General features: G+C 46.3%; 2 protein-coding genes across 3 annotated transcripts in view; one reads left to right on the top strand and one right to left on the bottom strand.

Annotated features, from left to right (window-relative positions):
- The window catches only part of LPIN3 (lipin 3), a 679,959-nt gene extending 654,510 nt beyond the window's left edge, over positions 1-25,449 (bottom strand). Inside the window, exon 1 of one of the 2 annotated variants that reach the window (XM_069652299.1) lies at positions 25,184-25,449. The gene's annotated coding sequence lies outside the window, so the exon portion shown is untranslated. Of the gene's footprint in view, positions 1-4,678; positions 4,812-25,183 lie in introns of those variants that run through there. The other variant, XM_069652300.1, reaches the window with a different exon arrangement.
- The window catches only part of MYL9 (myosin light chain 9), a 107,935-nt gene continuing 87,036 nt past the window's right edge, over positions 4,970-25,868 (top strand). The window contains exon 1 of the mRNA XM_069652301.1: positions 4,970-5,086. The gene's annotated coding sequence lies outside the window, so the exon portion shown is untranslated. The remainder of the gene's footprint in view (positions 5,087-25,868) is intronic.

Below are 25,868 nucleotides of genomic sequence, written 5' to 3' on the forward strand. Positions count from 1 at the left end.
GTCACCACAGAAGCACCGAAGGGCAGCCGAGGACTGATCATGTGCTTCAACTGCCTGCACATCAGCCACAAATCTGCCTTCTGCCACAAGGAGCCGCGCTGCGTGCGATGTGGGGAGAACACCACATCGCAACAATGCCCCGGAGATCGTAACAACCTGCGCCAACTGCAAGGGAACTCACCCTGCCAGCTACCGCGGATGTCAGACCCTGACCAGAGCCAAGCAGGACGATCAGCAGAGAAGGCACCACGACCACTGCGGACAGCACAAAACCCAGCAGCCACTGCACAGGACTTGCAGAAGGAGACTGTCACGCAGAGGAGCAGCGGAACCCACTTACCACACCAAGGCACCTTAGATCACCAAGACTCTGAACGGACAACTGCCACGCAGAGTAACAAACCACCTCAACGGCCACCAGGCCAAGGCCCAGCAAAGACCCAGAGGACACCCATCACATCCAGGCTAAGCTACACTGATGTCCTGAAGACGCCACCCAACTGGCAACAAGCAGCGGCCCCAGCACAGGAAGAGGGAGCAGCAAGCTCAATCAACTGGAAGACCATCATTGTGAAGATCGCAATGTTTGTTGCTGAGCTGAACATTGACGCCACCGTGACAATGGGGGCAAGGCTCGTCCTAAGCCTATTCCAGGGAGAAGCAACAAAAACATGGCATCTAAACCCACCTAAGCCATCATGATGTGAAATGCCAACGGTATTCAGAAAAAGAAAGATGAACTCCTTCACCTGATGGAAACGAGGAACATGAGTGCTGCCTTGCTGTCAGAGACTCACCAGCAAGGAAACCAGAAGCCATGGAGAAAAGTGAGAGGCTACAACAACAGCCAAGCTGACGGAGGCAGACAACCCTGTGTGGAGATTGACTCGTCACCCGACTGGGAAGAAGGAGCCAAGTCCACCAATCCAAGGACATGCCCACCTTGCATGCAAACAACAAGGACAAGGCAGAGGTCCTTGCCTAGACACTGGAGGCTTTGTTCACCCGAAACAAGGCAAGCAGGTTCTCAGACAGAGTGGAGGAAGAAGTTGACAAGCATCTGGCAGAAGACCAAACCGGGATGGGAGCAGACGATATCAAGAAGTGCACAAGCTCTGAGGAAGCAGGATTTGCAGAGAAGCTGGCGAACGGCAAGGCACCAGGGAGCGACGGAATAACCAACCCGGCAATCAAGAACCTCCCGACGGCATCAATGCAACACCTCACAGAGATCTTTAATGCTTGCATGAGAATTCAGCACTTCCTGAGAACATGGAAGGAAGCAAGGGCCCCTGTATTGCCAAAGGCCGGGAAACCACTGAGGGATCCTGTGAACTACAACCAAATCAGCCTGCTCTCTGGATTATCAAAGCTCCTGGAGAAGGTCCACGGCACCCGCCTCAGCGACTTTGCATCCAAAAGAAATGTACTAGCAAAGGAACAGCTTGGATTTCGAAAGCAGCATGCAACGACCCATCAGCTGATGAAAGTGGTGGACACCACCAGCCACAGATTCAACATAAACAAGTCCACAGGAATCGTCGTCTTCGCTGTTACAAAAGCATTCGACCGAGTCTAGCCCAAGGGTACTGCTGCACAAGATGATCGGCCTGGGATTTTTGAACTACCTGGTGAAGACTATTGCAAGCTACCTGGGCACCTTCTATGTCTCAGTGTGGTCCGAGATGTCCTCATCACGTTCCATCCGAACATGCTTGCCTCAGGGATCGAACCTCGGACCCTTCCTGTTCAACCTCTTCACCGACGACATTCAGACTAATCTCCACAAGACCGACCTGGCACTGTATGCAGATGATGTTGCGGTAATCTGCCAGTCATTCAGCGAAAAAGGAAGTGGCAAAGAACCTGCAAACTTCACTGGATGCCATCTCGACGCAATACAGCGGTGGATAGAGCTCAACACCGGAAAGACAACTGCCACGCTGTTCACCAGAAAGAAGATCAACTGCCACCCAGTTCACCAGAAAGAAGATCAAGGAGCACCCGCACATCAGCCTCAACAGGGAGACCATCAAGTGGGAGAGTAGCAGCCACTACCTCGGTCTGACCCTGGACAGCAACTGGCAATGCCATACCCTGAAGACTCAGCAGAAGGCATCAGGAAAGATGGCAGCGCTGTACCCACTCCTGAAGACCAAGTCCATGCCCCTCCGGACAAAGATCAATGTCTACAAGGCGATCATCTGACCTACCCTGACGTATGCCTCCCAGCATGGATTACCTACCACAAGCGACACCGGAAGAGTCTTCAGATAGTGCAGAGCGAGGCCCTGTGGATAGCATCTGGGGCTCCACTCTTCACAAGAATAGCGGACCTTCACAGAAAACTGGACATCGAGATGTTGGACGAACATCTAACGAAGCTGAGCAAGAACTTCGGCCAGGGAATGGATCAGAATCCGAACCCACTGATCAGAAGACTCACTGCCACCACTGTAAACCCTTGCGAGCGCTACCTGCGGCCCATCATGCGAAGACCGTGTGAAACCAGCCTTACTGTGAAAAGTCCACACAGACCATGAAGAAACCCAACCCATGACTACACACTTAACCCGAGAGGATGGAGTAAAGAGGCTCTAGCCTTGGTATAAAATAATCACAGCTGCTGGATAAAATCTGTCAGCAAGAAGAAAGAAGCGCGGTTCAGCCAATGCCTTTGGGGTCTCCTTACATAGACAGACGGAAACCAACCCACCCACCAAATGGGTTGGTGAAGAGCAAGACAGCGACACCAGCGGCAAAAAAAGAAGGCGAGGAGAAGAAAGGCAGCAAAACGTTGCCTTGGAAGTAGTGTGCGAGTTGGCGATATGGGTCAGAGCAGAGGAAGCCCACAGGGGAAGAGATGGTTTGCTAGCCAGAAAAGGAAAAGCAAAGATTCTGGAAGGCCAGTTGTGCCACTTGCTCTACGCTAAAGGGGACATGGGCCTAGAAACAGAGCTCACCAACAATGGTGGATGCCCCAGAGTAAATGAGGATGAACTCTAGGAAGTTATGGATTGGACTGATGAAAAGTGTGACTACTCTTCAGGACCATGCGATGCCAAAAAGCACAGTTAGTGTTTTTTTCATAATATACTTTTGTAAATGATATAGCGTACGACCATAATTTGTTCCACAACCTTACTCGTATCAAATATCTTTATTTTGATGCATTATGCGCCTCTACTACGCTTAAAGGAATGTCATTCCTTTTAGCTTATTCAGCTATGCCAATGCCACTCACCTACCCTATTACAGCGGTTCTCGTTCCCCATCTCACTGGGCGCCACTCCTTTCCCCTTATAGAAAACTGTGACTCTTCCATCAGCAAGTACCCTTCAGCTCCCCTACTACAACTATGCCTATACACCGACTGTCGCTAGTGTCACTCAATGCCGCTTAAAACATTGCGTTCGACACCAAAGTCTTTTATTCGTGTTTTTTTTGTAAACCATACTGACCCAGATATCACCAAGTGCCACTTACCTCCACTTATAAAATGGTACCCTGGGCCACCGAGTGGAACTTACCACGTCTCACACAGTTGGGAGAAAAACCCTCTTTATTGTTAAGTGACATTCATGGCCACTTTGCAGCTGTACTTGTCCCCCACGTGTGGGAGTGTCATTCACCCCTGCTTACACAGGTGGGCCCATTGCCCAGGTCAATGAAGGGCCCCTTTAACTACATCTGTCTTCCATGTCACTGCGTGCCACTCACCACCCATACTAGAGCTGCTCTTGTACCCCATGCCACCGAGTCTTACTCGCCTCCGTTTTTACAGGTGTGCCCATCTGCATTAGTGAGCATCAGTCATGTGCTGTAACACAGATGTGCTTGCCCCAGAGTGCCACTCATCTTCTTATGCAACTCTGCCTGTTGCTGTGTCACTGACTGGCACAGACATTACAGCCGCGCCTAACTTCTGTGCAGCATTCCACTTATCGTCCCTTAAGACAGCTGGATGTGTCTGTCCATATCAGCTGAGCTTGTCCCCATGTTACTGAGCGCCACTCGCGTGGCCTTCTATAGCTAAGCTAGTTCATGTGCCCTGTGTCATACTGCCTGCCTTTCAGGTCACTAAGTACCACGCACTTCAGTTATACAGCTGTGGATGTCCCCGTGTCACTGGCTGCCAATCACCTCTTCCAATACATATTTGCCAGTCCTTCGTGTCATTGTGTTGCACTCATCTCACCTTATACAGGTGCATGCGTCACTGGGTGACATCCACCCACTAGTACAGCTGTTGCTTCGCGTCACGAAAGACCATTCACCCATTATACAGCTCAGCTGCGTCTGTTGAAATGTCACTTAGAAGCCCCCTTAACCCTGCTCTGGCCGATAACTTCTTTGTCACACAGTATGTACTCCCCGAATCCAGCTCTTCTTGGCCCAGATTTGTCACCGCGTGCCACACACTCCCCAGTATGCAGCTGTGCCCGATTTCATGACGCACTCTGCGAATGTTAGCTATGGTCACATCTCTTGGGAAATTGATCATTTTAAATCATTGTGGGGCAGTAACGTTGATCTAAATGACTATGCAGTTTTTTTGTTTTTTTTTTACCGAGTTATCAAAACGGGTCCATATTGGTGGGAAAACGACCCACACAGGCACTGCCCCAAGGTCGAGTCCGGGCAAGCTACCTGCCCCGTGTTTCGGAATACCACTCACCTCCCCTTACACAAGCTGTGCCTGTCCCCAGTGTCACTCACTGCCTGGCTCTCAGTTGACAGCCTGCAGGCCTTGGGACACAGGCTCCTGGCTGAGTTTTCATCTATATAAGGCAGAATTCGCCTCTCCCGGCTGCATTTCTTCCCGCTTCCTCTTGCTCACTCTGCCCAAAACACAGAGGCCAGGCTGGGCTGCGGCCAGGGAATCATCGGCATTCCTTACCCTTGTATGGCCAAATCCCTGGCATGGGCGGGGCTTCATTGGGTAAACTCGCACTATCATTGGTGGGCAGGGCCATTTGACGTCCAGAAATTGACAGTCCGTGGGATTAAAACAGATACTTTCTTCTATATACTGTGTGTGGGGTTGTGAGAGTTCTGCTTCCCTCGGGTCCTTTCACCGACACAGGTAAGAGCCTCTGTTCTGGGGGGAGCACTCCAATCTACGCATGAGAGCACGTTATTGTCACTGACGCAGCAGGAGAGCACTTCTTTATTCCAGCCAAAAAGGCACTCGTATATCAAGGGGGATACGGTATTTTGCGGGAAGCACTAGCATCCATCGTAACACTATAGAAGAGTGAGGCGGGACACGCTTCCTTCCAGCGCGCACCGTTTTCCCTGCAGACGGCGAGACGTTGGAGGCGGAACTGAGCCGTTGGATTTCTCCTCAAGTAAATCGCAGATCTTTCCCGCGCATGTCTTGCTCTCGGGAGGTTTTGAGACGTAATCGGGGTCGGACTGGGGCATAAACCTGGCCTGGCCACCATCGGATAAGTGGCCCACAGTTGCAGCAATTCATTCCTTTTGAGAGACTGTTTGAGTAGTTTCCACGGCGGAGTTTTTTGGTCGAATATGTTGCAAATTCTGCATTTTAAAAAGGATTCGTGTTCAGTGACACGGACCCAAAAAACGGTCCCACGCAAATATGTTGAGCGTGGAATTCGGGCATTTACCCATCACCCTATAGATCTGTGCGAGCCTGGGCGTAATCAGTACAAGCAGTTTCTGAGTGTTTTAGGATTATAGCGCAGGATAGAACGAGCATCTGGACGAGCAGGTATGTGTAGTGCCAGGCAGTAGAGTCCAGTGAAGTGGGTTGGAACTGGAAGGAGACTGCATGCAAGTAAAGTCTTAAGAGCAGCTTCATCTCACGCACCTGTCCACCCCATCTCACGTTCTCAAACTGGTCTCCGAGGATAGCATTATTATTGGTTTTACCGTTATTGTTATTATTTTAACTTGGCCGATTTGTCTGGAGAAAAGTCGGACCCTGGGGCACATTAGAATTAAAATGAAAGTCTAGAAATGACATGGATGGTCACCTCTGTTCTGGGCACGTGCCGCAGCAGCGGGTGTGTATAACTGAGTTCCTGTCGTGTTGGCCAAGTCAGCGTCCAAATATTATAGCATTTACGATGCAATCGATTTGTGAGGGGAGGACAGATAATACCATGATGCAATGTAACACGAGTGCAGCCGAGCTTGCGCGGGCGGGTCACCTTGAATGGATGAATGCCGACCATTGCAAATCTTGGTGTCACCTGCACAGGAACTATAAACGCCCGTATTTATGCAGCATTCCAAAGCCGAGTTTTCGGATATGTTTGTAACTCCGATGTGCTTATTGGAAGTCCTGGATTGCCATGCAAAAAAGAAAATCTGCTAGAACCTGAAAGCAAAGAAGAAAATGATGTTCCAAGATTTATTTATTGGATATTTGTAAGGAGCCTATACATCAAATGGTGTTTCGAGACGCCACAAGACAAAAAAGGGGGCAGGGGGTGACAAGGAAGAAAGATAACATTAACGGTCCTATTAGGCCTTGTGACTTTCAGCTCGTGCAAGTGGGGGGGTGGAGGTGCAGGTAGAGCGAAGTGCTAGGGTGGGAAGGGAAGTTCAGGGTAAAGAAGAGATGTGCAAGTGAAGGGGGGGAGAGGAGCATAGGGATGAGGCGAATGCTAAGGGGAGGGCAGGAGGGCAAGTGCCAGCGATTGCATGGGGTGAGGGTCCACATGCTATTTGCGAGGAGGGGGTGGACTGGGCGGGGAGAGGGGGCTGGTGCCCTGCAGAACTTAGGGCAACAAAGCAACCAGTCACTGCAGCAGATGCGTGGGTGTTAGCAGGGGAGAGGGAATAAGGAGAGGAGTGTCTTGTAGAGCTTCCAGAACTTAAGGAGATCCGTCTCAAGCCTGAGAGGGGCAGGGAGGCCATTCCAGATGGAGGCTCCTCCTGTAGCGATCTACCCCCCACTCTCTGCTTCGTGAAGAGTCTGATCTGCAGTGAGTTTGTGCTAGAAGACTGAAGGGCTCTAACAGGGAGGTATTTAGGGGAAGATATCCCAGGCCCCAGAAAGCCTTGTGGATGATGCAGAGGATATTGAACTTGATCCTAGCACAAACCGGGAGCCAGTGGAGAGATTTTAGGGCTGGAGAAACGTGATCCCTGTGCTTGAGGCCAAGGATGAGATTGATTGGGCTTTCCTCATGTTTGGTTCGAGGGTCAGGATGGGGGCGTTCACGCTTCCGAGCGCCTCGGCTGTAGAGTGATGGGAAATCAAAATTATTTGTAAGATTACACTGTGTAAGACACATACTTAATACTTTACCTTTGTGGAGAGAGGGCAAGGTACGTAGCAGGATGCAGCATCTCCCCTGCTGGCTAATTGGTCAGCGTGGACCACGTGCGAAGGCAGGGGCTCAGTTTGGCCTGGAGCATTAAGCCTGCCATTCTGCACAAGTTAGGGATTCTTAGGTCTATAAAAGGGACTCTCCCATGTTCACTGGCAATGCCAAACAGGGAGCAATAAAGGGTGTCACATTTGAATGTTGGGATATTAAACGGATCAGTTGGTAGCGGCTGTAGATGTTACTCGTAAGGAGGTGCGGCGGGTGAATTTTGAGGTTGGCATACAATTCAGCTGGTAAAGATGGCAGATGTTTAAACATCGGATCAGTCCTAGAAAGGGTGAGCTTCCTGCAAGCCCCATAGGACCAAGAGAGCAAGGATACGGATGTTGAGCAAAGTAGAGAAGGCTAGGAAGAAAATAAGGGGGGCATGAAGACTGAGGAGGGGACCAGGGTGCAAGAGTAGAGGACCAGGATGTCCAGAAGTTTGATCAAAGTCCTGAAAGGGTGCAGTGATAGAAGGTGGCTAATTTGTCTAATAGGGCGGTGGGGGTCTGGGGGGGGGGGGTAGTAGGAATGATTCGTTCATTTCAGCGTTCGTGAACATTTTAGTGTGTATGGCAAGAAGTCCAAGAACGTGGCTTGGTGCGTTTGGACCCGCCTGTAACTATAGCAGTCTGAGCTCAGCCGTAGCAGCCCCGGCCTTCCCCACGCACGCCCCTTCCAAAGTTTGCAAAAGGACCACCAATGCACAATCACAGTGTATTGTGGACTGTGAAAGTGCAATGTTCTACAGACATTTTTCAGTTTAATCAATTACTGCCAAAAATAAAACATCCCCCAAAAGGACGCAGCACCGAACGGATTTAAGCTAGCACACAGGCCACTGGTTATACCTTGAGGGGCTACATGTTGCCTAGTGTCTACTTCGGAGGGCTCATTTGCCTGGCGGATGTTGTAGAGAGTTATTATTAGGCCACGCAAGGGAAAGGGCCAGCCAAGAAGACACAAGACCATCTTTTCTTTAGGAATACATTGGTTTCATTTAATCACAAGATGCAGCAGGTAATTAGGTAAATTTCACAAAACACACATTAGTAATTAGAATTGATCAAATATCATAAACATCATTAAAATCCTTCAAACATTGTTCGGCGTGGAATAGGGGCCCATGCCCCGGGAGCGATACCATGAGGCTGGAAACCCAAATACTGGACTGAGTCTCCTTATTTCGCTCCCCCACCCCAGTGGCCCCTAGCGGCTCGGAAACCATCCAGTGACCACTGGCCCGACAACTTCCCCGGAAGGCCTAAACACCTGGACCACGCCTAAGGGCAATTTGTGTTGCCCAAGAAATACTTTTAGTGCACGCGACCCTATATATCGATGCACCCACCCACAAACCTAAGGGGCGGTTGAAAGGTGCATGCGGTTCTCCCCTGCTTCGGGGCAGTTACTCGGTGAGCGCAGGACAACCACGCAGTGGCACAGATGGCAAATGCGACTGCTGCAGCTCCTTTTAGGCTTAGTTTTCAACTGTCCATCTGCTTCCCCCACCAACGCCTGCAAAACTTCCCTTCTGGCTGCACCGGATGACTTCACGCCACAGCGCAGGAAGCTCCAAATCGGGCAGAACCCCAGCATGTTGCCAGGCTTGCCACCATTCTCTGGCTGTTACCTCTGATGACCGTCTGGTCAGCTGATGGTTGGATTCCCTAGGAGCACAAACGTGTCCAGCACTATCCTCCTTTTGGGGGAAGTAGTAGCCATAAAGGTGGCAGCACTCATCATCCCAGAATACACTTTTCTGCATAATTATGAACTAAGGGCATTGTGGCCTCCCCAAAGCATGATACCAACGCGTCAAAGAAGCCTTGTGCTGTGAAAGGGAGAAATTAAGTATTAAAATATTGCAGGCTTCATTGGCGTTACAATCCAGGAGGTGTACAAGACGCATCAGACCATAATTGAGGTGCATTACCTAAGCAGCCAGACATTGCAGGAATAAAATAGAAGATGGCATAGATCAAGACTCTGCTGCATTTGCAAAGCACTGAAGATTCCTAAATTTGTATTCAAAACAGATGATGCCCATCATCGGTACTGAGATTCATTGCAAGAGCATTGGAAGGCCTGGGGGTGGAACATGGTATGGTAATGTTTATTTATATAGCGCATATACACAGGAAAGTGTTTCAAAGCGCTCAAGGAGGGAAGGAACACGGGGAAAACAATCGCTCAGAGCCCTTGAATTTCTGAGACGATAAAGGTCTGCACAGATTAAGTGAATATGATACATTTAACAGTTTAGATCCAGGAAATAGGCCCGACTGCGAATCTGCGTTCCACCCCCACTCACCCAGTACACATTAAGGGGTGAAGACAAGGGAGAACAGACAGAACGATCTTCGGGCAGGGATGTATACAGCTCGTTCAAGTGTGGGAGAGTAAGGGAGGGGCACGGGACCAAGTGCGCCCAGTCAGTAGAGACTGGTGAACATCAAAATGCACTGCCGATAAGTACAGAGGTGCGTTGGTAGAATATTACAGAGTTCCTGGGGCTGTCGATCAGGGACCGGGCACATTGACAAAGCAGTGATGAATCCCAGACTGAAACGACACCCAGAACTAGCATAGCAGTAGATGCTGCCCAGAAAGATGCAGGCGCACTGGCAGAGCACGATATGGTCCCAGGACTGGAACAGCAGAAGCTGCTGTGCAGGATGAAAGTGTTTTGGCAGAGCAACCTAGGATCCCAAGACCGAACAGCATAGGGTGATCACTAAGCTGATGAACTGGTAGAGCAGCACAGAGTTTCATGACTCACATGAAGTGTTATTCATCACGATCAAGGTGCTATGGATGAGCAGTACATGGACCAATAATTCGAAGAGCAGATGCTGCAATTCATTAAAATGAATGTGCATTAGCACAGCAGTACGTGATCAAAGTACTGGAACAGCAGAAACTGCAGACGGTCAGGATTGAGGTGCAGTGCGGGACTGATGGGCTTTAAGAAAGTTGTGTGGGGCTCGAATACTTCAAAAGCTAGAGCCCATGTTCATTAAACCGTAGGTACATCCACAGAGTTGTGTGAGGGGCCAGTACTAAAACATCACAAGAGTCTTTTGATCAAGACTGATGTTAACTGAGTTATGTCGTTTCCCACTTGTGCAACTGAACATGCAATTGGGACAAAACTGGATGGCACATTCTGCAATTGGTTTGTAAAGATTTGTAATTTTAGGCACAAAGATAGTGATTTGCCCAGAATCACTGGATTCATGTATGGTGCCAGCAAACAAACACCATCAATGCCAACCAGCATCATTCGCCTATGCATTTCCAAAGCAGAGAACATACGTGTTCTGAATTCACATAAGCAGCGACAAGCTCCTATCAGAGGACCCTCATCTTGTCCACCCAGTGCCCTAGTTGGGCATTTAGTGGGGTGCCAGGGGGCCAGCGTTAGGTCCAATGGCCATGGAAAGTGGCCAGAACATTCTGGGGAAACGTGGAGCAGGTCTTGTCTGCCAGGTTCCCCTCCCAACTTTCTTTCTCCCACTACTAGTCCCGAAAGGCTTTTACTTGCAGAAACCCTTGTAGACCGCATAGTAGGGACAATGGAGACATCACTGGAAAATGATCCTTTGCTTCACATTTTCCTACATCCCAGTCCTATCAGTGTCTGATCTGGACAGAGGTCAATGTTTCCGGAAGCGAAAACGCTTGAACCATTTGGACGAGGGTCATTGTTGGAACCATAATCCATCGTACTTCCAATTGACCTTGCATGTAGTTGAGAGGTTAAAAAGGTAGATGGTTTTTGAGGACTTCCAATGAGGTTTGTTTTTGAAGACACAGATTCTCCCAATAGCAGTAAAGACATTGGCACTGCAGATTAGTTAATCAACTGCACAGCATCAAAAGTTTCAATTCCCCTTTGCACAGCAGCCCTCCCATTGATGCACACATTGTCTAAAACGTTCCTAACAATCCAACTCCAGGGTGAAGAACCTGTATGGTGTGCGTACAACTCACATTGCAATTATGTGTTAGCGCTACATGACATAAGCTGACTATGGTGTGGCCTAGTGCTGTGGGTTGTCTAAGCTTCTGGCATTGCATATCAATGGACAGCGCATCACTCATTTTTGAATAACGTGCTCAACTAAAACCACATGATGAAATTACATTGAGAAAACTTTGCACGAGGATATGGCATGCCATTGTAACAGTGTAGTGGTCTTGCCAGAACCGGACAGCATAGCATAGTCAAGCTATGGACTCAGATATGCAAGGTTGTGGGCATATTGTAGAGTGGTTTAGGTCGGTAGCTAATGACTGGGTGCATCGTTTCATTTCGAGGATTGAGGCCGCTTGCTGCAGTGCTTTATGAGAATGCATGCCGTTTCAGGGTGCTCTTGGCAAGGGTGGCCCATTTCAATTAAGTGCAATATGGTATTCCGACCAGGCCTAGGCATGGGAGCATACTCTTATTGATAGGAAGCAGCACATAATAAGATGAGACATTGCTACACAAATTCAGCGAGTGTAGATAGGCTGACCGGCAGCCAATTTAAGAGACTGCACATCCTCACTTATATGGCATTCACAATTAGGTGCTGCTCACACAATGAGGCACACAAAGCGGTAAATGGTGTGCACAGGGGGAAAGGCGGCAATATATGTGGGCAGCATAAGGTAGGGTAGGAATGGCTGAGTGTCAGCATGGAAAGGGACAAGTGCGAAGAGAAATAGGGAACGAGTGAAGTCAAAAGGAAGAGTCCGAGAGGTGAGGGTTATGGTAGCGGGTATGAGGATGGGAGAAGGAGGGTAGCCATGGGGATAAGAGTGGGCTACATCATACTAGGACTACAAAGTTGGACATTTGTAATTAAACAAGAGGACATTGATCACTGTTCGAGGCACCCCTGAGGTGGAGATAGGATGTTTGAAGGTGGTGGGTTAGCGGTAAGTGCTTGGGCAGGATGAGAGTAGTGTGGAGCAGTGAGCATGTTATGGTTGCGTTACAAAGCGGGGTGCCATGTGGCGATGGTCGGCTATGAGGGACAGCTGGAGAGGAAGTGCGAAGGTCAGGGTAGTGAAGAGCTTTAGACAGGCTGATAGGAATTCTTCCAGCATGGGCGCATTCCACTCGTAAACGCAGACCTAAAAGGAAGGGGAACCATAAACAAACACGGTCAAGCATAAGTAGTGTGTGCATGTTTCTGGAGGTGGCCCATACTCAGCCATTATGGAGCAGACATTGCACCAGCGACTAACCTTATTTGGACAAGACCTCGGGCATATATACAAGTGGTAGGAATAGTCCTGGACATACAGACCTAATAAGGAGGACTGCTGTAACAGCTCCCTAATAGGGCCTATACACGGGCATATGCGGCAAGAGCGGCAACACATTGGAAACGCGATCGGAATGGGCGACAGCCTGCCTGCCTAGATATGCCCAACTTTAAAGATGCCCATCCAGTCCTTGGCTCCATCTTTGTACTATGCTACGCATAATCCTAAAAGCAGATAAAGTGACAATTCCGCAAGTGCAAGAGGGCAAAAAAACAAACAGGAATGGATATGGTACTTGCACCAGTCACGGGCCAACCCGAGTTTTCGCCAGCAATATGCATAAAAAGGGATGCCTTTAAAAAAACCTTCATTTGCAGTTGGCAAAGCCCGAGTAAATGCACAATGTATAAGATCCAGAAGGCAACATAACATGCCATGTTTTCAAATGGTATCTTTAGCAAAGGCAATAAAGGGGCGATTGTATTTAGAAAGACCTATTTCATAATACTACGATAAGGGACATTTGGTTCTTACAGTCTGTCCCCTATTAGAGCACTATACATAAACCCCCCTATAATTTATCTTCATTTGCAGCAAGAAAAGGGAAATATTGCTGCACAAATCTGTACATTCTACAGAATTCATGCTTATTCGTAATCAATAACAGAAATCGATTGCTGGTGTCCTTATTCTGCCTCTTAATGGGAAGCAAGAGCCTTTATTTAAATGGTGAATGGGGTTTGGGAGAACGGACGCTCGAGCCTTGGAATCACAAACTGCCATTGACGGGTCCTTCAGACGTTTAAAATGAGTGGAAGGTTGGCAAAATACCATTAATTTGAGCAGCACTCAAGACATGTTCCGACAGATTTCAATATTTCGTTTTCTTATTAGTGATTTGTAAAGGAGGTGCCATGGGTCTGTGGGGAACTTCCACAATAATTGATACAAACATTCTTGTACATCTAATCACACTTTACACTACAGTAGATATATTTGGTTAACACTTCAGATATAGAAAGCGTAATCACTGAAAATACTAGTGACCGAAGGGCAGGTGAAGGGTAGCCGGCAAACTACTAAAAAGGCAAATGAAGGAAAGTAAAGAAAAAAGAAAAAAAAATATGGGGGAAGGTTATGTGTAGGACTGGAAAAAGCGTATGGCAGAAGCTCATCTACAGAGTGCCATGAGCTGCGATCACAATCTTTTGTAGTTGGTCTCATTTCTGAAGTTTGCTCCCCAATTGTTCCAGGATGTTGCATCCTTGGGCAGCAAAGGTTTTAAGTCTTTTGAATCTGGGCCCATTAATCTTCCCCAGGAGACCAGAGTTAAAATGCTACTGGCAGATCAGGGAAAAGCAGCCATGTCCGCTATGGTAGGTTGCACAATAAAAGAAGCATAGGGTCTTCAGTTGCACACTTTTAAACATTTTGTGTTGGCTATTAGGTGGTGCTGAAGCGCCACCTACAAGCTGAAACTACTGCATTAGAGTACAGCTATGGAGAAAATGGCATACGAGAGACGCACAAAGTTTGTAAGCATTTGGTTATTTACCCAGCCATTGATTGACCATGGCCATGGAAATCCACAGCCATTCCGACCCACCTCCTTGCCCTCCCCATCCAAAATACATCCTCCTAGGATCTCTCTGAGCTAGCTTAATCCAGCCTTGCAACAAACTTTGTGCCCAGAGCTTTTTTAAAAGCACCCTTTTAAGAGTTAATGACTTAATTGAAGCTGTAAACACGCTACTGGTGTAATAAAAATGTCTTGACCAGGTCTGCCTTAGGCAACTATTTATAAGCACTAAGTGTCCTTCACGAAGTCCTCTTCAAAACTAGCAGTAGCAACGCCGACAGTTGTGGCTTGTGTATACATATTAGGCCTTTACCAGGTACTGCTATTATATGCCCAAGTATTTGCAGCATTTTGCGTACGCAACCATTGATGGCCAGTTAATACCATTACAGCAGAAACTGGCAAATGCATTTCCCATGCCTACACAAAACTGTTGGCATTGCCAATGCTTGTTTTTTTTCTTCTCCAAGTGAATCTTCTTTAGAGTCTTTAAAGCGGAAGTGACATAGTTGAGTCTCATAGTCATCCTGGCCCGCTTTAAGCAGGATTCAAATTGATGAATGAACTTGGTGGAGGAACTCAGGTACATGCAGTAGTCAAACATCGATAGAATTAAGCTGGTCGGATCTATTTTGTGAGACATCAGTCAAAAAGGATGTTTTACGTGTGAAGTTGGTGGTGCGTTTTGTGGGCAACTTTAGTTGTTTGGGGGATGAAGAAAGTATTATAGTCAAAAAAGGAGCAAGTTCTAAGGCTTTGTAATGGGCATGAGAGACACCCAAAGAAATGGTTAACACAGAGAGTATTTATTAAATAAAAAAATAAGGGGGTGGGAGTCTTAGATTTGCATCGAGGCAGAGTTCATAACCAAACTTCCATTTCGGGATGAGGTGGAGAACGATTGAGATGTGAGCAGAGCAACTCCTTGGCTAGCTATGCATCCTATGGCGTGGGATGGGCAAAGGAAATGGCCAAGACTTACCTTAGCTGTTCTCTCTTTTAAGACGGATAGGTGTGCTCCATTAAGAGCCATGAAGTGATGTGTTTCAGGAAGATCGTGTTATCAACAGCATCAAAGGCAGTGGAAAGGGGCATGAGAAGGAGAATGGCTCGCAGTTGGTATCTAAGACTGAGTATGTTTCAGGAATATGTAGGGGGGGAGGAATCTGCACTTCTGCCTCGTCTAAAGCCAAATTGTAGGTCACTGAAGAGAAGGTCTACTTCACAATGCGCACAAGTTGTTGGTCACTACTTTCTGGTAAATTGATATGGGACGATCATTTGCAGGCTCAAGATTGGCATTGGGTTTTTCAAAAGGGGGGATGATAGTGGAACTCTTTGAAGATTTTGTGGAGCTGTTTTAGGGAAAGGCACGTTTTTCACAAATCGACTACAAGTTCGCCCAGTATCTTGAGGTTTGCAATGATGGATGCTGGACAGGGAGATCAGCATTTTCTGGGGTCCAGGGCCGCAGATACAAAGGTCCCGATTCACAGATGAGTCTTACAATGGAGCAGTACTATAGGAAAACGGTCTGTGACTCAGAACCAAAGTGTGAAGATGTTCCTCCATTTTTTAAGTTAAGAGTAGCCTGACTTTAAGGAAGTAAAAAAGTAATTGCTGTTCCCAATGTGGGTAGTTTTTGGGCGAGTAAAACTACACTTGCACAGTAAAACTATCTAGCTTTTTGTAATCCAGAATTATTTTCACCTAGCAATTCATGCATACCTTAAAGTTCCTCTTCAGATCTGGTAGTAATTATAGCAACACGTCTTCCTATGACAAGGCTCTGCTGGTAGCACCAATCAAAATATCTCTATGGTGCTGTGTGGGTAGAAACAGGAGCGTACGCTTATATTTTGTTTCTCCATTTGCTTTTGGGGTATTTGTTGTGCCTATTTTGTAGAGTATTTGGCTGCTTTTAGAAACTATGGTTGACCGACTTGCCATTAATAGGCTATTGGGGACCGACAAAAAAGATTATATTTTCTCTGATGATGGGGAGGAAGGAAAAGAATAAAAAATAAAAAAAATAAAGATTGAACGTGGAAATTCCATATTCTTATGCAGAGTTTTTTTTTTTTGCTTATGGCTGATAGTGTTTTGAACGTCCCCTAAAACCTTTTCTTTTAAGAGAGGCAAGGCTGTGGATCCATTCTTGTGGTGCAAGAGTAGGGTTGTTGGATATTTAGTTGTCGGTTATTTGGTTGTCGCTTGAAGGCTCTATACATTCTTTTTATGTAGAATTTTCCATTGGATAGTTATGAATAGAAGCCATTTTCTTCTATCTACCATAGCTTTGTAACCACACGTGAGGAGTGAATAGGCTGCTTTATCAACGGGGTCATTTGATTTGCACAGAATTTTGCCTTTCATGTGGCAGCACAAAAGCCGGATTATCGGACAATACAACACAAGAGTATTACCAATGCACTGCAAGCAACCCTCAAAGAGGTCATTGACAAGCAATAAATACCAGGGAATTTGATGAGCAAGAACAGCAAATTATCCTGAGATGTGTATGAAAATATTACTATAAGCAAGGACGTGGCAAACAAACAATGGGAATCTGACAAGTACTCGCGCATAAAAAGGACAGACACACAAGAGCAGGCAAATGGAAAACATTAACGTGGGTCAGGGTCCCATCAACAGCCAGATTCTAAAATAAACAATCCGATTTCACTCCACCATCACTAGACAAACCAATCTCCTAACAGAGGCACGACTGCCAGAATGAACTACCCATGCTTGAGCAAATGAGGGTTAAAACAGTTGAGCGCCACCTACTTTTCTCAGAATAATCTGCATGTTTGAATTTTAATCCCCGTAGGACCGACACAGTGGTTCATCCTTTCCAATCCATGAAATTAGTGAAACCTGTTAGCACAATGTATATTACTAAATGTTTACTTCTTATTTAAAATCTATGATTTGGATGTTATTAGGATGTGTTTTATTGTTATGTAAATTCACATTCCTTGATCTACATTATCTTACCTTTAGTGCCTAATAAAAACCTGATTAAAAAAAAAAAAGCACAAGAGAACACCAGGTTGGGTGATTGTTCCAGCAAGAAGTCACAATTCATCATCATCATCATCATCATCATCATCAGCAGCAGCTTTATTTTGGCTATTCTCCTAAAAGCATACACAATAAGAAGAAATATGCATAGAATTCCATAGTTGCCATGCAGTTCATAACCAGTACAAATTCATAGATATCATTGTTAGCAATTGTACCAATCAATTCATTGAAAGAAAAAGGATTCCTGAATAATGGCCTAGCAATGGAAACTACCCAACAGAAGATAAAAGTATATATCTAGTACAACAATCAGTTAAAATATTGTCTTAGATGCCAAGCCATTGATAGATACTGCAAATACCACCTCCTGGTTAGATGTCAATTTACATAAAATAAAAGCAACCATCTTGATAGAAACCCGAGGATGAAAAAAAAAAGTAGGGCACTACACCTGCTTCTCAATAATGGATACTTGGAACATAGTAGGAGAAAAAACTTTGTACAAAAAAAGTCATAGATGAATGAGCTACATATGTAGTACACACTATTGCATTCACCTCCATACCTGCCAAAGGGTCTCAGATAATGTGCTAAGCTTTCCAACACACACTGGCTTTTTGCAAACTTCACTATGAATGTTTGGGCATGTAGTTCCGTACTTATTGCAAGACATTAAGGCCAACAATGCACGTGTTCTATCGTGGCTCTAAGTGTAAGACTGGGTCAAGGTGTACCACGTGAGATGGGCAGCTACGTCAAGTAACTTGTTTGCATCAATTTGGAAAATCTTAAAGCACATTTTTTAGATGCTCAACAAAATGAATCTTCCATAAACAGTGAGCTTTCACGAACACAGCACGAGCATTACCTATTAAATGATTGAAGTACATCATTACTCATGTCATGGTGAACTACCAGTTCCTATTAATAAGCATCCGTGTGACTTTACGCAACTCTGAACGTTGACTTTACACTCCCAATCTCGCAGTTTTAACTCAACTCAATGGCACTCGTATTTATCGACGATACTACACACCGATCTACACTGGGGCACTCTTTCCTATGCAGTAATACTTTGTGAAGGTTCCAAAAATTACTAGTTTATGGTCAGCCGGTGGGATGCAACAGCCAGTGTCCAGTTTTACGATTGGATTGTAACTTCCGTACATAGGCGTCCCCAAGGAGGGAGGGGTATAAGGGGGACAAAGGGAGACAATTGCCCCACCTATTTGCTTCTTTGCCCAGCCTAATTGGTGACCTTCCCCCACTCTGCCTCCCCCATCACCGCACTCTGACAAATAACTCTTTCCAGGAGTCTTAAATGTGCTCCTTTGTCCAGCCATCAATTGTGCGTTTGCAAGCTATATGTGCTTAGCCAGTGGTCTTTCTTCTGGCCTCTAAGGGATACTACGGGAATAAACGGGGATGAATATCACTGAAATAGGGGCCAGCATGAATTTCACTGAGGTAGGGGCCATTATTGATAAAAGCAGGCATCCTACAAGCGGGGCACACTATTGTTTTCCCAATGTGCAGCTTACACTTGCATAGAAAAAAAGAAAATGCATTTCCAAAATGAAACCCGCTTCTTAAACTTGCATTCACTAGCTTTCTTTAAAATGGGTTTCTTTTATTTTCAGACTACAACACAAATTCCCTTTAATTGTTGTGCCCCTACCTTTGTGTTTTATCACAGGATATATTTATGCAGCTGTTATATGCTTTCAAACTGCTTAAAACCACAAATAAATGCTTCTATTGTGCGGACAGCAGTTATTAGGAAATTAAACTGTGTGTTCATGGGTGCCATCTTTTGAGTTCTACTATGGGGGCATAAATCCCCTCACTCCCCATCCTGAATATAGACATGCGACCAGACCAACCCATCCCCTGGCCGAACACATTTTATAGTACTTGTTTTTTATAAGAAATTGCAAAAAGGCATATTTTTACAGCCAGTTTTAGCTATATAACATCTCAACAACAGTCACTCAACCTGCTGAGCTACCCTGGGGCCTTCTACTGTAAGGCATGTACTATCTGCCCGTAGGTGCTGCCAAGTAGGGTGGACGTAAATCCCTGAACGAAAGGGCCTTCTCTTACAGAGGCAGACAGTTACAACACCACCCTCTGATTGTTGTCTACGTTTGGTCTGGGGCTACACCAGGCAGACAACAACTTGGCGACGAGATGGTCACTTGGGACATGCGGCCAGAATGCCACGGTGTACGTTGTGGGTGTGCGTTGTGTGGAGGAAAGAGTCTGGACACCCAGCAAGGTGTTCCCAGTCTCTGCCAACTCACGGCGAGGTGCGGCTACGCTTACCTGCAGAAGATAAAAACATGTATTTAAATAAATAGCAGACTAAGCGGCACAAACCCAGGCAGGCCATCTAAATAAGGGAGAGAAGAAGTGACCACCCCCCCTTCTACACTGTTGATGCAGAAGGTGGCAGAGTGGCCCACGTGCTCTGGCTGGACATCAGTTGTGCTCTACTGACTGGAGCAAACAAAGGGTGGCCAAGTGTTCCTGTAAGCACCTGTGTTAACGGATCTACAGAGTGAGAGTGTTTGTGCGAACACACGTGTGTACATGTCACAGCAAAGAGAAATAGGGGCCGAACGAGGCGAGATGGAAGATGGGGAGCCATCGTCCATTATCAGTGGCAGCAAGACTTCAATCAGGCGCGGGACTACAACAGGTACCGCAGCACTTCCATAGCAATCCAGTCCCAGAGTGTGATGTGGCAGATCACCGGCTATGCTGGCACCGTGATGGGTGCTATGGTGCGAGTATTTGGACATGTTCTTTGGGGCTGCAAAGATCTGGGATAACGACACCAAGCGTTCCATGCCGGCCGTGAAGCTCATCGCCGTTTCAAAACATTGCCACAGGACGACGAGTCATATGCAGACCTCATGGCGGCCTTAATTAACTATTTTATACCAATGGTCAATGTGGACTATGAAAGGCCACAATTGAGACAGATGCAACAGGAGTCGGCAGAATCGTTGGACGTCTTCTGTTCCAGGTTGTGTCATCTGGCCTCCACATGCGCGTTCCACGACGAAAAGGTAGAGATTAGAGGTCAAATCATCCTGAAGTGCCACTTGTGACAACTGAGGAAGCAGATTTTGAAGAGGCCTGGCCAGACCCTAGTATGTATTCTGAAGCTGGGGAGAGCGCAAGAGCTGGGCAAACACAAGGAAGATGACATTAAGGGTACGAAGATCAAATAGGCACACCCAGTAGGCCGAGCAAGAGAAGAAGGAAGGCAAAAGCGTGTCCACTGCAACAAGGATGTCGAGATCCAGCGAAAATAATTGTGTGACCAGTGTGGTGGACCACGCCCACATCCCCAGGAGTGTCCAGCGATGGGAAGACAATGTGGACGATGCAGCAAGATGCAAGCATGTGTCGGGTGGCATTGTGTTCATTCCCAAATTGGCTACAATCACAAAACCTCTTAAGGAATCTTATCCGCAGTGATACAGTGTGGGAGTTGAATGCCACCACTCAAAGAGCATTTGAGAAGGCCAAAGCAGCCCTTTCGTAGGACACAACAATGACATGATTCAACCCCCATTTCCAATAAGAAATGTTTATTGATGCAAGTCCATCAGGACTTAGGCCAGTGCTGACAAAGATGGATGGTGAAGGTGTTGAGGCCCATCGCATTTGCCAGTAAGGCGCTCACGGCCACAGAGAGAAGATGCTCACAAATTGAGCATGAGGCACTGGCCATGCTGTGGGCTGCCGGCATTTTCATATATAGGTCAGTGGGTGGCCCGGCACTGTGGTCACAGAGCACAAACCATTGCTGCCTAAATTGTATGCTTCTGCCCTACGCCCGCAATTGAGATTGGAGAGGTGATGGTGCAACTGTAGGAGAATGGAGCAACGCTACGTTTTGAAGCGGGTGTCAAATCCTGCTGATGACCTTTCAAGGCATTCGCTGGTTATGAATCAGAAAGAGGATGTCCAGTTATTGGAGAGCTAGGAGATGGTTAACATGGTTACCAGTATAAATCATAGAAAGAGAAGTGTTGCTGTGCCAGGGGTTTGTAGAGCAATGGGTTTGTATAGTTTTGTGACCTCTTCCTACTACCCCTCTATTTTTGCAAAGGATATATTAATGCATATCACGTCTATTTCTTTGACAAAGGAGAATTAAACACCAGAAAGACTGAAAAAATACTGAAATGGTTCTGTATTTTGTTGTAACACAAGCATAAAACAGCAACAATTAGTGGTATTCAAAGAAAACATACAATCAATTGATGACAACTGAGTCGGGAGCAAAAATGCAAAAACGCCAAATAGGTAATTTTTACAAACAATTCAAGAATCAAAGCAAAAACAACTAAAAATATGAGTCCAATAGACACAAGGATTAAAGTGTTGACCAAGGTACTAAACAAGAAAAGAAAAGAAAAGGAAATATATAGAAAGGAAGTCAAACAGAAAAGTAGCAAGGATGTGGAAAAACACTGAATGACAGACGAAAACAAAAGATGGATATGAACATTCCTATCCTAACATTATATTAGAGCACATCATTGCATTGAGTGTTACTTGTGCTGCTCACATTTTAAATCATCACTTTGGTGAACATAATTCAAATCTGAAAATAACTTACATCCCGGAAATAAGTTCTTTTTCCGGAATCAAATTTTGCAGTTCATGTACAAAGTCAATAATATTTCATCGACAGACACACTGTCTTTGTGCATAGATTCATTGAGGGTGTTCCAGTGGCGGCTCGTCCATAATGGGCAAGGGGGTGCCGACCCACAGGCACCCTCACCCACTATGGAGGAGCCAAGGAGCCAGCCCAGTGTAAACACAGAGCTTTTTGCACCCGAGGGAGCGCTCCTAGGCTGGCTTTTACTGTCAAAGGAAAACTCGGTTTCCATTGACAGTTCTGTTTTCCAGCCGCACATGTCCAATGGGCCATGCAAAGCCAGGGCATGGCCCATTGGGGATGCTTGTCGGGAAAATGCATGTTTGTATATGCGAAGGGGCGCTACTGTGCGTGTGTAAACGTACACACACACACACACACACACACATAAAAGCTATTTGTTTCCTGGTTCCTGTACATTCTACAAGGCAGCTGCAGTACGGGGAGAAACGTTTCAGAACCAGAGCAGAAGGGAATTTAATTTTACTATGTGTATGTATGCTTGTGTTGTGTGCAATGAGTGAGTGTATGATGATGGTTGAGCATGTGGTTGAGCATGTGAATGAGCAAGTGAATGAGCAAGTGCATGCTGCGTGCATGTGCTGGGCTGTGAAGCTGATCTTGGCAGAGGAGGGGTTGGGGGTGATCCACAATCCCCCTGAACCAGTCAAAATCAGCTCCGGAGCCCAGGGGACAGGCATGTGTTTTTGCCTTTTAATGCACCTAGTCTAGCCATATCTTACTGTGGCATTACATTTTGTATTGGGCATTTTTGATAAAGCAAGCATGCTAGGTTATTACGTGGCTAGACTGGCATTTTGATGCAGCCAATTTGGACAGGTTTTCATAATGTGGCGTGACATTTTTAATGGTCAAGCCGACTGGAGTATGTTCATAGGTGGGGACAGTGCTGTATCTTATCAGGACAGATGTGAACTTGTTTCTACGTATAGTTTCATTACTGGCATTATGTGCAAAGCAAACATGAGTATGTTCTAATATGGGAATAATGGCATATATTGGTGCAGCCGGCATGGAAATGTCTGGGCACAACCAGCGTGAAAATGTATTTATATAGGCATATATTGTGGGCAAAGGCATCATGCAAATGTTTTGGGTAAATGCTCCTGTACACTTTTGGTGACTTGCATTTCTTTTTGAGTTACCCTACAAAACCAATGGGAAACTCTGGCTTTTTATCAATTTTTTCCAAAAAAGTGTTCTCTAAAAGGCACAATTTTAAACCATTATTTTAAACTTTTTGACGCGAGGGGGAAATCCCCTAATCCTCCTTGATTAGTTTGAGCTCCCTTGCTACGCTGCGTTGCTCTAGCATATTTACAACCCAGAAATTTAAAAATTCAACAGCCACTACTGAGATGAACAGTCTGAAAATGAAAACTGTAAACTCAATGGGGACATAGTGAGACTTTGGCAACCATTGCTAAAGAACCAAGAGTGCAGTTGCCTCCTTTCGCCCTTTACTAAGCGCCTTAATGCGACATTTAATCTATTAAACAGGCTGTCATTGACTATTATTTGAAACCGAGGTATGAGTGATATCTCGTCTGTTAAATTGCCCCCTCACCCCTTGTGTTACCTATCAACTCAAAAGCGTTTTACGGGTGCCACCCGCCACTTAGGCAGCTCGCTCACCTACCAAGTTCCCTACACGCCAATAGTAATCAATGGGTTTTCACTGCCAAATACAAAATCGAGTGGCGTTTTCACCAGCCCTGGGGCCATAAAAGGTTGAGAGCTCTGCATTGTTGATTTGCACCCTCTAGTTTGCCCAAACCTCCTACTGATTTCTAGTGACACCAAAGGATCATACCTGCCTAACTTCTGGCTTTTTCCCAGAGACTCTGGGTTTTTAACCATTTCTCCGGGGAAGACCCTGGAATGCAGTTATATGATAGGTTATTTATAACGTGCTTAATACCCAGAGGTTTCCCGTCCAACCCTCCATCCGATTGGCTGCAAAAGACTTCTGCCGGTAGCCAATTGGGTGGAGGTGTGGACAAGACCCGGAAACTGCATCAAAACCAGACGGTAGCTTCTCATCACCTGCCATCTTGTTTGGTTACATTTACCAACAAAAAGAACCAAGCCCAGTCCTCCGACGTCACAGCCTGGGAAGACTAAGCATCCGATTGGCTAGACATCACGAAAGAGGTTGGTCCTCTATTTCCCTCAATATGCCACAAACATGCTCTGCTTCCCATTGACTTGCTCTTTCTGTACTGCCACCTAGCGACAACGCAGATTGGATTTTTTCTTTCACTTTACTTTACTCCAGTAGTGCACCTGAACACCAATTTCGTCCATAGCAGACATTTTAGAGCCGGCAAGTTTGTGGAGAATATTAAATGAAAATTACTATTTTTTACCTATACTGCACACGTTAACGTTTTCAAAAACACTATTTGAAGAAAATATCCTCTCTTGGTTTTGTGTGTGTAATGATTTTATGGAAGGCAAATGCCATTCGTCCTATGCAATTTGGGTGGTATGAAAAGCCAATTTAATGAAATGTGCATATTTCAGGTTGACTGCAAATTTCCAACAACGTCACATTGCTTTGTTGATTTGCCCCTGCAGTTTGCCTTATGTTTTGACAGGTGGGCGGTGACGTGTGCAAATGGGCGGAGTCTTGTGTGGCTGTGGGCGGGGCATACATCTCAGGGTTTTTGATTTTCAAATGTAGGCAGATATGCACAGGTTCCCTGTCATGTATGACACCTTTATTTAGCCATGGACTTTGGCTAACAGAACTGTGCTTTTTGAATATTGTCGGTCTTTGCGTCTAATGGAAAAAGTCCAACCTACAAGCAGCACAAAGCAAAGTGCTACTAGCTAAAGTATTACATGTGCTCGGCAGCTAAGAGGTCAATGCAGGAATTTAGCTCCCCGGGCTGAAAAACTGGCATATACGGTTTACCACAATTCAAGAAAAATGCCTTGGGGATATTTTATAAAGACGTACTTCGGCCACAACAACCCCCTCCAAGGCATAAAAGCAACAGCCGAATGCAGGCTCCTGCTCCAATCTCAGTGAGCGACAGAATACTTAAGAAATACACTGGGGGAGTGAGTGAATAGGTGAGGGGCTGGTTGTTGAAGGTAGGAAAGTTATTGAGGAAGTCAGCAAGCGAAGGAAAGAAGCAATGACCGAGCGTGACAGCGAGTGGGCGCTATGGGGAATGAGAAGTCCTGTACACTGCACAGTATCGAGTGCCTGGTCTCTGGTTGCCCAATGTCCCACGCTTGGCTACTCACGTTCTGGCTGGAACGGGCCAGCCCCTGGAAAGCGCGTTCAGACGAGACCGCCCCGCTCTGGTGGACTGTGGGGCCTGCACAGGGGGGCGTTCATGCCGGCAGGCAGCTTCCCCCAGGACTTCAGGCTCAAGGCGGCGCCGCTTTCCGAGAGCTGTTACCACGACAGCCCGGAAGTTCAGCGGCGAGCCCAGTAACATTCTAAAACCACGTGACCAGTCATCAGCAGGGACGGTGGCAAAATCCCAGGCCGCACAGACTTTTTTTCTAAAGCCCAGGCAGCTGACTTGTTTGTAAGGGAAGCCAGACAGATATGAATGAAGGGAGGTACAGGGAGTCTAAGCGAATTACCGGGCATCACACATTGTAGACAAGTGGGGGAAGCTGAGATTACATTTTAGATTTCCTGCATCCACACCTGTATTTGGCACAGGGACCCAGTGGTGGTCTTTGTGCAAACTATAGCTTGCCATGTGGTGATGGGGATGGCAAATATCAATTCGCTTTTAGGGACTTTGCATGCCCCCATTCCATTCGGGCAATGGTAGTCTAGCTTGTTTTTTTATGCCTACATTATGGGAGTTGTAGTCCAGGTATCACATAAATCCGGGACTACAAGTCACAGAATGCAAAATAATCTCTGCCAAGCACAAAAAAGTCCAGCATTGCAAATTTCTAAATGTGAATT

This window comes from Ambystoma mexicanum, chromosome 3p, assembly GCF_040938575.1.
Source record: "Ambystoma mexicanum isolate Mex_15411 chromosome 3p, UKY_AmexF1_1, whole genome shotgun sequence".
In the NCBI taxonomy this organism is placed as follows: Eukaryota; Metazoa; Chordata; class Amphibia; order Caudata; family Ambystomatidae; genus Ambystoma; species Ambystoma mexicanum.